The sequence below is a fragment of the Suncus etruscus genome, chromosome 16 (assembly GCF_024139225.1).
Source record: "Suncus etruscus isolate mSunEtr1 chromosome 16, mSunEtr1.pri.cur, whole genome shotgun sequence".
NCBI lineage: Eukaryota > Metazoa > Chordata > Mammalia > Eulipotyphla > Soricidae > Suncus > Suncus etruscus.
This window is the reverse complement of record NC_064863.1, coordinates 83,088,316-83,104,745: the sequence shown is the minus strand read 5'-3', so window position 1 is coordinate 83,104,745 and position 16,430 is coordinate 83,088,316.

Sequence of the window (16,430 nt, the reverse complement as noted above, 5' to 3'; positions counted from 1 at the left end):
CAGTGTATATTATAGTAGAAGAAACCCATGACATATAGGCTAGGTTGGTAGTCAATGACAGGTTAGATTTTGGGACATCTTTTAGGTGTCAACAGGACAACCTAAGACAGGAAAAAACGTCATAGGCAACCAGCCCCTCCTGCTTGGTTCTTATAAATTAAAAAGATGGAGCTGTGGGGAAAGAGGCTGGGGAAAAAAGAGGATTTCTGCAATCCGGCCTTCCATATAAAAGAAAGTCGGTTTAGAGACTTGTGTCCCCTGCTATTATGTGTTCAGGATGAGCTAAGGAGAAAGTCATCCAGGTCAAACAACCTGTATAGGCTAATAGTGCCATAAGCATTGAAACTGCTATCTTTACCTACTTCCTGATTTAATGATGCTATGAGCATTGCAAGCACTATCTTTACCTGCTTTCTGATTTAATGATGCTATGAGCATTATAACCACTATCTTTGCATACCATTCACATCAATGATGCCATGTACCTTGTGACTTTTGTCTCTGCATACCATCTTGTTGCTGCAATGTCTAAACTGTATTACCCACATTCTGTTTCCCACCTAAAGCTTACCCTTAAAAGCCTTGTTCCTATCTTCAAAAAACAAAGTATATTACTCTGACAATGCTCCCCTTTGAGCAGTCTGTGGTTCTTAGTCTTCCCCCCTTCTCCTGACTCTAGCCTCTGAGGCTATGGGCTGGAAGAGACCCTCACCCACTTTTGCATCAACCTCATTGTGGGGCCCGGCACCAGAACTCTACAGGAGAGTGCTGTTTCCTCCTTGAAGATGCCTTTAGTCTCAATGTCATGGAGTGTTTTAGCAATGTGTTGTTTTATATATCTCATGGTTTAATGTATTATCCATTTGGATTTGACCTTTGTGCATGGTGATAGATGGAGGTCTGAGTTTGCCTTTTTGCATCTGGCTGACCAGTTGTCCCAACACCATTTGTTAAAGAGACTTTCCTTGCTCCATTTTGCATTTATTGCCCCTTTATCAAAGATTCATTGATTGTATATCTGGGGAACATTCTTGGATACTCAGGTCCATTCTACTTATCTGAAGGTCTGTCTTTATTCCAATACCATGCTGTTTTAATGACTATAGCTTTGCTCTAAAACCAATTCTGAGGAAAAACAACTGCCATTAAATCTGGTGCAATAGTGCTTAATAATCCGTGTGATACACCTGTGGGCTGGAAGAATAGTAAGTACAGTGGGTAAAGTACTATCAGTACACCAAAGCCTTGTATGTGTCCAACTTTACTCCAATCCCCATCCCCTAATCTGGTCCCCAGAACCTATCAGAAGTAATTCCTGATTGCAAAGCCAAAAATAACCTCAGAGCACTGCTGTGTGTGACCCCCAAACAACCAAAAGTTCATAGTACTGACAGTTCATGTTGAACACAGCAAATGGATGGGAAAGCTGTGTAGAAGCCCACTAAACTCAATTAGCAAAACAATAGCAGCGAAGGCTCTATGGCAAGAAGTTCCAGCACTCTGTTGAATAGAAGTGGTGAGAGAGGGCAGTCTTGTCTGTTCCAAATTTTAGAGGAAATGTTTTTAGTTTATATTTGCTGTTGGCTTGTGGTAGATGGCCATGACTATATTGATAAAAGTCCTTCCATCCCATCTTGTAGAGAGTTTTATCAAGAAACGGTGTTGGAACTTATTGAATACTTTCTCTGCATCTATTGATATGATCATGTTTTTTTATGATACAAATACTCTTCACTTAACGACCAAGTTACATTTGGTTGTTAAATGAATTGATCGCTAAGTGAAGAACTGCATGAACTCTATACAGTAGTGCAGTAGTTGCATAGTACTTGACAATACAGTATTCTGAATAAGTAAAATAACGAGAAAGATCGAACTGAAAACTTGTTTTAATTTAAATAGGTTGTGTCATTTAAACACAGTACTGCAATGTATTACAGAAATAAAGTTAGTAAAGCAGGTACATTAAAGCACCAAAAACCACAGTACTGTACTGTAGAATGTACAAGATGGAAAAAGGATATTTAAAATAAAATAAAATAATGGTGAAGAGGAGGTCATAAGTGCGAGTGGTCAATAAACAGGTAGGTCGTTAAGTGAGGAGTATCTGTATTGTATATAATGTTGATTAATTTACATATGTTAAACCACCCTTGCATTCCTGGAATGAATCCAACTTGATCGTGTTGTTGTGACCTTTTTGACGAGGCATTGGATCCTATTTGCCAGATTTTTTTTTTTTTGAGGATCTTTGCATTTGTGTTCATTAGGGATATTGATCTGTACTTTTCCTGTTTTGCAGCATCTCTGTCTGGTTTTTAAATCAAGGTGATTTTAGCTTCATAAAAACTGGTAGGGAGTATTCCTCTTTCTTCAATTTCATAAAAAAGCCTGCAAAGGATTGATAGTAGTTCCTATTGAACGGTTTGAAAGAATTCATTAATAAATCCATCTGGGCCTGGGGTTTTGTTTTTGGGAAGAATTTGGATTCCCATTTTAATTTCCTCAGTAGTTATGGGTCTGTTATATATGGGAGATCATTCTGGTTTAACCATAGAAGAGTATAAGAGTCCAAGAATTTATCCATTTCTTCCAGGTTCTCGTGTATTGTGGCATAGAGTTTTTAATGTAGCCTAATTACCCTTTGAAACACTCCAGTATTCCTTGAGAATTTTTTACATTGTTTGATAATTTACTTTAAGTTTCTTTTCAAATTTCTTCTGCTGCGTGGAGTTGTTCTGCATCTCATCTTCCAGATCACTATTTCTGTCTTTAGCTGCTGTTACTCTTTGGAGAGGCTTTCTATTGAGTTTTCATTTTGACTACTAAATTTTTCAGACCTGTTATTTTAATTTGAGCTTTTTGATTTCTATTTTTGTGTTCTGTTCAGTTCAATCTATTCTTTCTTTTATTTCTATGAGTATCCTCTACATTTCTTCTCTAAACTCCTTGTTTGAGAGGCTAATTAAGTGGTTGTTAGTTTTTGGGTCATTAGAACTGCCATTTTCATTTTCTATGCATGGTATTGGCCTGCATTGTTTCCCCATTATCATGCTTGTAGTGTGGTTTTTTCCCTATGTGTTATGGTAGGGTTCATTTGCTAGAAGATGCATGTGGCTACATAGCAAAGTGGCCACACTTCTCTGGCTTCATCCTTTGTGGGATGGACAGCTCACCTCTGAAGAAGAGCCCTCAGGCAACAATGGGTGGAGAGGATCAAATCCCAGGCCAAAGGACAGCCGAGAGAAGGCCCAAAATGACTGCCGTGCTTTAGGTCATACAACAGAGACCAGCTCCACTGTCTGTGGGCAGGACATCTCTCTCTTCCGAAGAAGAGCCCTCAGAGAACAATGGTAGAGAGAATCAAATCCCAGGCCACAGGGCAGCTGAGAAAAGATCCAAAAGTTCTGCTGCACTTCAGGTCAGACACCAGAGTCCTGTTCTACTGTCTGTGGGTGGGACAGCTCATCTCTGAAGAAGCAATAAATATTAATGTAATAAAAAAGACAGAGAGGGGACCACTATGACAATAATAGTTGGAAATTATCATGCTGGATAAGAAGGTTGAATTCTATCAATAATAATATCTTAAGTTAGTATACTTGTATAAGATAACAGATATATAATTTTTAAAATTTTTCACTTTATCAATTCATTTTTTTAAATTTTTAAATTTTGTTTTTAAATTTTGTTTAAATTTTTTAAATTTTAAATTTTAATTTTTTAATTTTTTTTTTTTTTTTTTTTTTTTTTTTTTTGGTTTTTGGGCCACACCCAGTAACGCTCAGGGGTTACTCCTGGCTATGTGCTCAGAAGTTGCTCCTGGCTTGGGGGACCATATGGGACACCGGGGGATCGAACCGCGGTCCGTCCAAGGTTAGCGCAGGCAAGGCAGGCACCTTACCTTTAGCGCCACCGCCCGGCCCCTAATTTTTTAATTTTTAATTTTTAATTTTAATTTTAATTTTAATTTTTAAATTTTAATTTTTTAAATTTTTTAAATTTTAAATTTTAAATTTTTAAATTTTGTTTTTAAATTTGTTTAAATTTTGTTTAAAATTTGTTTTAAATTTTGTGCAATTTCAAGAGCTCATCTTTTTTTATCTATATGTGTGTGGGTATCACTATACCCAGAAAAAATATTGCATATATAGACTAGAAAAGAACTCTATTTAGAGAAAACAAATGGTCAAAATAATCAAAACTAAACATTTTATCTATTGGACTGAGCTCACACGAGAAGGGGATGATTAGGATTTGCTCTTGGAAAGCAGGTGAGTAAAAGTGTCCTCTCTGATAGTGGATGTGTTATAAGGAGTGTTATTAGCAGTATTGTCTATTTCCACACCTCTATAGAAATGGTTAGAAAAGCCCAATAAACAAAGAATTTATATTTGCATATAAGATGTATATATGTTTAAAAATAATGTTAATAAAAACGGTCAGTACATTCCTCTGTACTTCATACTTCACTTTCCTCTAGAACTGAATCCTGAACTTGGGCTTCTCAAACCTTTTTTTTTTTAGTCATTACCAGAATTTTATTTTATTGTTTTTAATATATTTTTCATTAGTCATTAGAATTTTATTTTATTGTTTTTAATATATTTTTCATTTAAGTAACATGATCATAGTTGGGTAAAAGTCATAAACAGAACACCCCCCTTCACCAGTGTATCATTACCCCCTCCCCCTTCCCATCCCCTGCCTGTATTTGAGACAGGCATTCTACTACAGTTATTTGTTTTTAAGTTCAGTAAATTGTATTTTTTTTCCTTAAAGGATAAGAGTAAAAAATATAGTAAAGGTGTGATAGTGGCAATCACCGTTGTTTGCATAAGTCCAGAAAAATGGGGAGAATGGAAAAAAATTCTTGACCTGATTACAAAAAGACCTCATCCCAGAAGTTTATTGGCATAAGACCGTCTCTGGGTTCCAGGCATACCAGTCTGTCCAACCAGAGTCATTCTCCGTGGTCCCAGTGAAACTTTTTCACACTTTAGCTATTGTTGGTATCAGATTTTTATATTTAAAGACTCTGGATTCTGTGCATTTCTTTCATCGATGTCAGGCTGATGTGAAGCATCCTCTAGTTTCAGCATACCATGTATGCAGACTGTTGCTGAGTCGTCTGGTGTTGAGAGCACTCTTTGTAGTAAGTCAATGCCAAAGCAGTGGTAGGTCTTCCCTGGTAGAGGCTTGAATTCTGATAATGTTATAGACAATAGTGGTTGTTTCCATAGATGTTTTCCATTGTTCAGGTGTGTGTGGGCAATGCCCATTCTTCTGAGGCCTAAGCCAAATCATTATGCCAATGTTCAGGGTAAAAGGCCTAATTACATTACCAAATTTGTGTTCCCATCTCTATTAGATAATAACTTGTTTGCATATGTATTATTTTCCCATTTTAATGTGCCTATACAAAAGAAAAGCAATGCCACAAGATATTGTTGGTCAATCTGGGGGCCGACGAATAAAGTCCAACATTCCCCGTAACTTGGTTCAAACATGAAATCTATACAAAGATACTCTGCCAGTATTGCTTATAAAACAGATCTCAAAGGGGGAAAATCAAACAATCAAATAACAAAGCCAGTGGGCAAAATTGTCACTATATGAGGATGTTCGAAAAGAGTTATAGATGTTAAGGGAATACATCTGAGATATACAAAGGAGATACACGTGTCCCTTTTATGTTTTAGAAATAGTCAAGAGGAAGGGTGTTGTTTCTGAGACACCACTTTGGTCTGTGATTTGGACAAGCGAAGAGCACATGAAGCCATGTCCTCCCCTTGTTGCCTGCTGAAGCTTCTGACTCCCCGAGGGCGTTTGCTACCTAATTGCTGGAAGTTGGAAGTTCACCAGTCCCCTCCCAGCCCCTTGAGGAATGAGGAAGCCTGGGGTCTCTTTTAAATTGCACCTTGCTGGAACCCCTTTGCTGGGACCCTGAGCAGGTGTCCAGGAATAACCCTGGGGACCAGGAGGAAGGAGAGAGAAGGCTGTGGGGGGCAGCCGAGGCTGAATCTTCCCCCTTATCTCGGCCAAAAAGCCTACAGCGTGGAACCTAGCCATTAAGTGTTGCCTACTGAAGCTTCAGACTCCACTCAAAAAATTACTATGAAAGATATGTAATCCACCTTGGCAAAACAAAAATCATTAATACAGTAAAATGTTTAAATGTGGGGTAACAGAAATAAAACGAGCTCCTGGATGGCTTTCAGATTATGACAAGCAGATGAAACACAATGATATTCAAATGTTTGTCAATATGTTCCACGCAGGGGCTAGCAGGGGTTTCACAATGGACAAGTTTAATAAGGAAACTTCCCTGGTAAGTCCTAAATCAGAACCTATTGTGCTGCTATTTTCACCTCGCTGGCTTGCTCAGCCATGTGGCCAGGAGAAGCCCTGGAGTTCCGGAGGAAGGAGGTAGAGGGGTGCTGGGGTGACCCATGTCCCGCACCCCTTCCTAGGCCTGGTTAAAGAGGTTTTTGGTATGGCGGAGGGCTGCCAAACGCCATGCTGGCAGAACCTCCCAGCTCCCAGGAAGAAAGGAGATCCTTCCAGAGCTAGAAGGCCAGAGGTCAGAGCTTCTCAAACTTTTTAATAGGGTTGTTATTGGATATCAAATTGTATTTCATTTGTAATATACAGATGGCACAAACAATTGTTTGGAATATTTATCAAATATCTGCAGGTAATAAAAATTAGTCTATGGAAAGACTCTTTTTTAAGAAAATAATATCTTTATTTAAGCGCCATGATTACAAACATGTTTTAATTGGGTTTTAGTCATAAAAAGAACAGCCCCCTTTACCAGTGCAACATTTCAACCATCAATGTCTCCCATCCCTATCCTCCCCCACCCCCTGCCTATATTCGAGACAGGTATTGTACTTATCTCACTCATTACCATTGTCATGATAGTTGTTAGTTTAGTTATTTCTCTAACTGTACTGTTTGTGGTAAGCTTCATATCTTGAAAATATTTTGATTTTAGTTTTGCTGTAGCTTTTCATTTATGTTAACCCTACTGGGAAAACCATTGTTGTCCTTCAGAGGACATGTAGAACCATTACATTAATATTAATGTCTGATATGTTTTATAGAAGTTGTCGAGTTTTGTTGTATGCTATAAATATAAACTTTCTTTTTGTATTTTTGGTTTTGGGGTCAGACCAGGTAGTGCTCAGGGGTTCCTCCTGGCTCTACGCTCAGAAATCGCTCCTGGCAGGCTCAGGGGACCATATGGGATGCCAGAATTTAAACCACCATCCTCCATGCTATCTCTCTGGCCCCCAAATATATTTTTTCTAATGTTAACTGTTGTATTTTTGGTGTAGTGCCTACATGTGTCAGTGCTTAGATGTACTCCTAAAAGCTCAAGCATGTATTCATAGGTGCTGAGTTGCGACTCTTAAAAGCTCCTGAAAAGCTCAAATTCCTAAAACTATTCTTGATGTTTGTGAGGGGATTTTATTTTGAATTTGAGACCATGTAAAACATGAAATCAATTAAAAAAAAGAAAAAGTCCCTGAAACAGAAGAAATATCGAATAAATACGCTAATGCAACAACAGACAGGCAAAACATTTATCATGCTCATTTTTATTGAGGTATTCTGATGTATAGTAGAACTAATATAAATGATTTTGGTAAGTCATGTTATGCTTCCACACCCTTCACAAATGCTACCATTTTTTCACATTGTCCCTAGATTACTTATAACCCCTACTGACCCTGTCAGACTCAGTTTCACAATGAATGCCATCCTTAGATGCTTATATTAGAAGGTTAAAATAGAAGAGGAGTATGTTGTCTAATAAAATTAGTAAGCCATCAAGAAGGCTATTGTGGCATGAATTTAAACCAAACCATTAAATCAATTTATGTTCTGAGGTATGTTAAGGCAGCAGAAAATTATAGTTATATATAATTATTTTGTTATATGATTTTATATGGGTAAAAATATTTTACATATTTAATTTTAATAATTGTTAGGCATAGTCATTTTTATATATATTTTAAAAGTTTTAAAAGTTTGGAGATGTCAGTATCCTTGCCTTTTTTTATCAACAAAATAAAAAACAAATGAAGTTTTTAAGCCAGACTCATATGATTATTTAGCTATTAGAAAGGCACTTCTGGCCATGTTCAAACCAGGCCAGTTCCATAGACTCACTATTTTCTAGAATAAAATGTAAACAGAGCCATAAAAGATCAAGGATACATTGGTGCCTACAGCAAAACCCAAACACAATCATGTATGTAATCAAGGTGTTTAAATAAAAAAAATAAAAAATAAAAAATAAAGCTGTCTATCTCAGGAGGATAGGGTGGGCCAAGCATCCATCACCCAGATTCACCACTTCTGATGGCCCTGCCTCATCACTGACTATCTACAAGTCTTTTTTGGGACACCAATCTAACCACACTTCAAGTACACTAGCTTTGGAGCTGATAACACCAGGGCTTTTTTGGAGTGAGTTCACCCTCCCTCATATCTTCCTTCTTCTACTATGCCTACCAGCTGAGTACATGCTCTTAAAAGTTGTTTTATTAGTAATAGTACTTTGCATTTCTGGACAACTTCATTTGTTTAATGCTGTCATCCCTAAAAGGAACGACCCAATTTAACAGAATGGACAGCTTACAAGAGCTTACTAAACCTTTTGCCATTGTATTAATGACTTCATCGGAGATTCAATAATTTTCACAAGTTGCTTGCTACTGTACTTTTTCTTTCTTCTCTTTCATTTTATTCTTTTTGTTGTTGTTGTTGTTGGTTTTTGGTTTTGGGGCCACATCCAGTGACACTCAGGGGTTACTCCTGGCTATCCAGTCAAAAATTAATCCTAGCTCAGGAGACCATATGGAACTCCAGGGCTCAAACCCAGGTACATCCTGAGTCAGCTGCCTGCCAGGCAAACACCCTATTGTTGTGCTATTGCCCTGCCCCTCATTTTATTTATTTTTATTTTTTTCTTCAATAATTTTGCTTTCACTTATCTGGAAACAAATGTACTTATGATTAACTATGTCAACTATGTGATGCATTTTTTTAAATAAAAAATAAAAAGAAAGACTAATCTAATAGTGAAAATTATGATGAATGTGAAGAAGCAAGACTAGAGGAAGGACAACTGAATTTTCTTTAAATAAAAAAAAATTAAAAGCTAATCTAATAGTGAAAACCAGGATGAATGCCAAGAAGCAAGACTAGAGGAAGGACAACTAGCTTATAATGAATGTTCAAGATAACTTCCTCTTTCTGTGCCCTCCAACAGCTTCATGGTAATTTCTATCAAACATAAAATGTCAGTTTGACCACTTGTTTGGAATTATCATTAGTGCTGGCAGGCAAATGAGGTAGCCACTTTAACTTTGTTTTTAAAATAATGACCCCAAATTACATTTTCAAAATAATTTGCACTTTAGCATAATGACTTAAACAATTGCTCAATGGTTAAAACATGGTTTCAAAAACCTGGAACCACATTTAGTACAGGTATAAGGCACTTTACTCAGCTTTGGTTGCTGCCCCTGCATATGGGCCCCTGAATACTGCTAGGAATCTTTTCTGAGCACAGGAAAGGTTTCCTGTTTTCTGATTAGGAGCCCTTAGTACCACCAGGTTAGGCCCAAAACCACCTTTTCCTCACAAAATCACTAGCACTCCTGGAACAAAGGAACATATAGATAACTAAATATTAATTTTACATTAAAATTATAATGGATGCAGTCAATGATTATGCCCCAGATTAAGAAAATGAAACTTCTACTAAGAAAGTAAATAATTTTTTCTATCTAGATGATGTATATTCAAGAATGAAATTTATGTTCTTCTTTGGCTAGTAAAAAAATGAAGGACAAGGTGAACATATTTGCCTTCACAGCACTGTAGTGAGCTACTTAAGTACATGCCAGCACTACTCTTTGTTATTTTGTGAAAAGCAAAGACATGAAGTTTATTGTCTCACACCATAAAAAGTTCAAGGATAAAACCATCTTTTAAAATATCTTTATTGAAGTAAGGACACACTATAACATATAAAATTTATATATGGCACATATGGGGCATTTTTTTCTCTTGGTGGGCCTTTGAGAATAGTGAAGTTGTTTACTTTTTACCACTGTGTTCAAAGAGTGGATATGTTGCTAAGGCTCTTCAGTCTTGTCTCAGGAACAAAGTCTTTAGGTGGTGAAAGAGTTAAGAGTGTTAGAGATAACAGGCAACTAGAGCTTATTGATAGGAAATGTATCTAGAATTTATTGTTTTGAAGATAAAAGACAGGGATTGAAGATGTAACTCTGTGGTAAAGCACATGTCTTTCCTGTTCATAGCCCCCACAGCAGAAAAAAAAAAAAAAATAACAGATCAGTCAAAGAGATCTCAGCATGATCTATCTTGCTTAACTGGGTAGCTATAGTGGTTACATTCTTAGTTATTAACATTTTGAAGGGCTTTTAAAACATTAATAAAAGCAAGCATATCCATGAAATGAAGAGGAGAATTTACTCCCATGAGCACAGATACTTGCACTGTGGGCCCAGATGTCAATGAGTTCAATTTGTTTTTTGGGTTACTCTCCCCACTTGTAGATCCAGGACTTATAAGGTAAGTAACAGTGCTTCACAAAGTAAAAATGAGACCAAAAATTAACACTTCATTTATTTCCATCCGACACGTGAGCAGAAATTTGTATTTTTCTTATTTTTCTGGAACTTATCACAGTGGTGACAACAAGGAGTTGGTCATTTATTTTAGGAGTTATAATTTTCCCCATTACAATTTGATTGCATTCTCAATTATAACAGTTATACTCTCCATGAAAATATTTATTCAGCCAAAATAGTCCGTTTCTATCTCTTTATAATTTTTGTGGTCACACCTAGTGGTGATCAGGACTTATTCCTATTCCAGAGTCTAGAATATCACTCCTGAAGGTTCTTAAGAAACCATATTTGGTGTTGAGGTTCAAGCTGGGATCAGGCATATGCCAGGCCTATATGCTAAATTCTTTGGCAGCAGTATCTATATTTTAATAGTTTCTTTATAGAAAAAATAAGTATCTTTGTAAAGGTTTTTGTTATAGAGATAGTTTGACTCTAGACATGGATAGAATAGAGACTTAACACATTCTGGCAATTAACTGTGTAAAAGAAAGAGGTCTCCTGAGCTCACACAGTCTAAACAATAAAACTCAGGAAAAATTTAGCTTTTCCCCAATTTATTATAAAGAAAAAATAACAAAAGTCAGCGCGAGTCTATACTTGCTGATATAAAGTAGCATTTAATTATATTTTCTGCTGCAACTTATTCTTATTTTTATATCAGAAGATACAGGATCTCTAGTGAATCTGCAGCTTGAATTAGAGATCAGCTGATATCTAATTTTCTTTTTTGTTTGGTAAATTACTATTTATTTCTGAGCTTTTATTCTCATGTTTACAATAAAGATTACAATGATATGAGTTCCTGGTTTTTTAGAAAGGTGAAATGATATATACATATTTAGAAGATTGTCAGACATATAGTTAGTCAATAAATGTTAGCTACTTGTATTTTGCAGATATAGTGTTTTAGATAAACTATTTAATGATCATGTGACATATCAGTGTCAAATACCAAGAAAAAAATCCATCATCTATAAAGTTTAAATCAAGGACACTGAGCAGATAACCTCAGACACTGCAACAAATTGACATTTCCTGGAGAGAACTGACTCACTATACTTGTTCTAGACAGATACATCAGAAAATCTTTCTGTTGTTGGGGGTCACTCTTCATAATGTAAGAGGCTATCAGGGGCTATCAGGACCATGTCCAGTGATTCTTGACTAACTATGGAGTGAGGGAATCAACCTGTCACAGCATTAACATAACAGGAATCTTAATATTTCTAGAGGCAGTCAGTCACAAAACCCATTAGGATGTTTTCATACCCTTAGTGTGAGTAGCTGATCAAAAATTCCTGCGGAAATATTACCAGCAAGCCCACTGAGAAGTCTTTTCCCTCATGTGTGGATGGCTGGAAGATTCCTTAGAGATCTCTCACCAAAAGGCCCACAGAGTCTTCTCTCTCAGTGTAAATAATTTAATGAGATGTTCTGTTAATGAAACTGACATTCCACTTCCTTTACTACAAACATTTAATATATATATATCCCTTCTGCTGCGTTTATATAGTAAAACCTTTCTCATCCTAACATAAAGATTTTTACAAGCAATATAGCCTTGATTACATTTCTCTTTACCTGGAATACTCAGAATCAAAAAAAAAAAAACAAAAACAATTTCTTCTCTCCTTGTCTTTGAACACCATAGCAGAAAGGATTGCTTTGCTTCAGGGATTTCCCCTAGACACGTTGAATACCTGCTAATCTACACTCCAAACAAGTTTTGCCAGGATAGCATTGGGCAACTGAATTTTACTAGGTATAATTTTTGTACCCCTTTCATGTAGTTTATCTCATTCTAAACCAGACTTTAGAAAGTTAGTCTTAGCCCCTAGAGCAGTGGTCCTCAAACTATGGCCCGCGGGCCACATATTGTATTTGTATCTGTTTTGTTTCTTCATTGCAAAATAAGATATATGCAGTGTGCATAAGAATTCGTTCCTAAGTTTTGTTTTTACTAGAGTCAGACCCTCCAATGGTCTGAGGGACAGTGAACTGGCCCCCTGTTTAAAAAGTTTGAGGACCCCTGCTAGAGCTAGAAAAGAAAAATTGTTACAGAAAATCTGGTTTCTTGCTAATCTCTTAATTTACATCAGCATGACACCTAGGGTCAGGCCAGAGAGGAACTACTTTGAAATAAAAAATATACCTTTCTTTTAGCCTCTGGGTTCCTAACTGAACTATGTTCTATTTTAAGGTTACAAACCACCTTCTAGAGCCATGTATATTGCTTTAAACATCAATGTACACTGATAAGTTTCTGTACTTTGCAAAGAAACAAAATGTGAGCATTCTCATCCATGTGACTGGCACTATACCCCTGAACTACTCCTAGCTTAAAGATTAAATTTGGAACATTCTTGTCAGAGCATGTTTCCCCATACTTTCATTGTGTGGTCTCATTTTATTCATATTTTGCATTTTACCGGTCCATGAAATCCACTCCCCTGAAGTAGAGTTAACAAAATCCTCTGATGCTGTCAGACTGAAGCTGGCTGGCAGCATCAACCCAGGTTTTGGTTTATGCCAGACACATGCTCTACTTCAGCTTTTTTTTTTTTTTTTTTTTTTTTTTGGTTTTTGGGTCACACCCGGCAGCGCTCAGGTGTTACTCCTGGCTCCACGTTCAGAAATCGCTCCTGGCAGGCTCAGGGAACATATGGAATGCCGGGATTGAACCAATGACCTTCTGCATGAAAGGCAAACGTCTTACCTTCATGCTATCTCTCCAGCCCCTACTTCAGCCTTTTTTAAAAAAAATAATATATTTAGTTAAGCACCATAATTACAAACATGATTGTAGTTAATTTTTAGTCATAAAAAAGAACAGCCTCCTTAACCAGTGCAGTTTCCATCACCAATGGTCCACATCTTCCTCATTCTACTTCTTTCAATCATTAGCATTATCGTGATGGTTGTCAGTGTAGTTATTTCTCTAACTGCATTCATTATTCTTTGTGGTGACTCTTTAACTTGAGCAGGACCTTCCAGCCCTCATCTATATTGTCTCTGGGGATTATTACAATAATGTCTTTTCTTTTTCTTTTTCTTTTTTTTTTTTTTTTGTGGTTTTTGGGTCACACCCGGCAGTGCTCAGGGGTTATTCCTGGCTCCATGCTCAGAAATTGCTCCTGGCAGGCACGGGAGACCATATGGGATGCCGGAATTCGAACCGATGACCTTCTGCATGTAAGGCAAAGGCCTTACCTCCATGCCATCTCTCCGGCCCGTTTTATTTTTCTTAAATCCCATAAATGAGTGAGACTATTCTGTGTCTATCTTTCTCCCTCTGACTTATTTCACTCAGCATAATAGATTCCATGTACATTCATGTATAGAAAATTTTTATGACTTCATCTCTCCTGATGGCTGCATAATATTCCATTGTGTATATGTGCCACAGTTTCTTTAGCCATTCATCTGTTGAATTGGTTGTTTCCAGATTTGGATCATATGGGAGTCTATTTTCAGTTTTTTAAGGAATCTCCATTTTGTTTTCCAGAAAGGCTAGACTAGATGGCATTTCTACCAGGAGAGAATAAGAGTTCCTTTCTCTCTAACAGCACTGATTGCTTTTGTTCTTTGTGATGAGTGCCAGTCTCTGTATTGTAAGATGGTAACTGTAAAATTGATTTGCATCTTCTTGTTGATTAGTGAAGTGGAGCATTTTATCATGTGCCTTTTGGTCATTTGTATTTCTTTTTTGAGAAAGTGTCTGTTTATTTCTTCTTCCCATTTTTGATGGGATTAGATTATTTTTTCCTGTTATATTCTGTCAGTACATCCTAGATAGAAGCCCCTTATCTAAAAGATATTGGGTGAATAGTTTTGCCCATTCTTTGAGTGGCCTTTGTATCCTTGGCACTATTTCCTTTGAGGTGCAGAAGCTAATCAACTTAATAATATCTCATCTTTTTATCTTTGCATCCACTTGTTTAGACACTGCAGTTTCCTCCTTGAAAACACCTTTAGTCTCAATTTCATGGAGCTTTTTACCTACATTTTGTTCTATATACCTTATGGTTAAGGGTCTGATATCAAGGTCTATAATTCATTTGGATTTGATCTATGAAAGTCCAAGTTTTCAGTTATTTTGTGTGTGTGTGGTTTTTTTTTTTTTTGCATGTGGCTGACTAGTTGTGCCAACAGCACTTGTTGAGGAGGATTTCCCAGCTCCATTTTGCATATCTTGCCCCTTTATCAAAGATCAGTTGATTGTATGTCTGGGGAACATTCTCTGAATACTCAAGTCTATTCCATTGATCTTAAGGTTTGTCTTTATTTTAATACCATGCTGTTTTAATGATTATTGCTTTGTGATACAATTTAAAGATGGGGAAAGTGATGCCTCCCCTATTCCTTTTCCCAAGGGTTTCTCTAGCTATTCGTGGGTATTTATTGTTCTAAATGAATTTCAGAAGTGTTGGATCCACTTCTTTGAAGAATATCATGGGTTTCCTAAGAGAAATTGCATTAAATCTGTACAATGCTTTGGGAAGGATTACCATTTTAATGATATTAATCCTCCCAATCCATGAGCAGGGTATGCGTCTCCATTTCCTGGTGTACTCTTTTATTTATTTTTAAATATTATATTTATTTAAGCAGCTGTATTACAAACATGATTGTAGCTGGGTTTCAATCATAACCCCCCTTCACAATGCAACATTCCTATCACTAACATCCCCAATCTTCCTTTTCTCCCAACTCACCAGTATTCAAGACATGCAGTATACTTTTCTCATTCATTGACATTATCACTATAGTTGTCAGTGTAATTACTTTTCTAAACTGTATTCACCAGTCTTTGTGGTGAGCTTCTATCTTCAGTCATTTCTTCCAGCCTTCATTTTTATTGTCTCTGGGGATTATTACAATAATGTCTTTTATTTTTCTTAAAACCCATAGATGAGGGAGACTGTTCTGCATCTATCTCTCTCCCTCTGACTTATTTCACTCAGCATAATGGATTCCATGTACATCCACGTAAAAGAAAATTTCATGACTTCATCTTTCCTGATGGCTTTATAATATTTTGTTGTGCATATAAACCACATTTTCTTTAGCCATTCATCTGTTATAGAGCATCTTGGTTGTTTCCAGAAACTGGCTATTGTAAATAGTGCTGCAATGAAAATAGGTGTGAGGAAGGTGTTTTTGGTTCCTAGGGTATATCCCTAGGAGTGGTTTAGCTAGATCATATGGAAGTCAATTTCCAGTTTTTTTAGGAAACGCCATATTGTTTTCCATAAAAGCTGGACTAGGTAGTATTCCTATCAGCAATGAATGAGAATTCCTTTCTCTCCACATCCCCGTTAGCACTGGTTAATCTTGTTCTTTGTGATGTGTTCCAGTCTCTGTAGCATAAGATGGTACTGCATAGTTTTTTTTCTTTATTTAAGCACCATGTTTACATACATGATTGTAGTCGGTTTCAGTCATAGAAAGAACACCTCCTTCACCAGAGCAATCTTACCACCACTAATGCCCCTAAATTCCTTCTTCCCCACCCCTTCCTTGCCTGTATTGGAGATAGGCATTTTACTTCTCTCACTCATTAACTTTGTCATGATAGTTAGTATAATCATCTCTCTAACTAAATTCACCATTCTATGTGGTGGTGAGCTTCACATTGAGAGCCAGTCCTTCCAACTTTAATTTCTGTTATCTCTGGGCATTATTACAAAAATGTCTTTTGTTTTTCTTAAAACCCATAGATAAATGAAGTGATTCTATGTATATCTCTCCCTC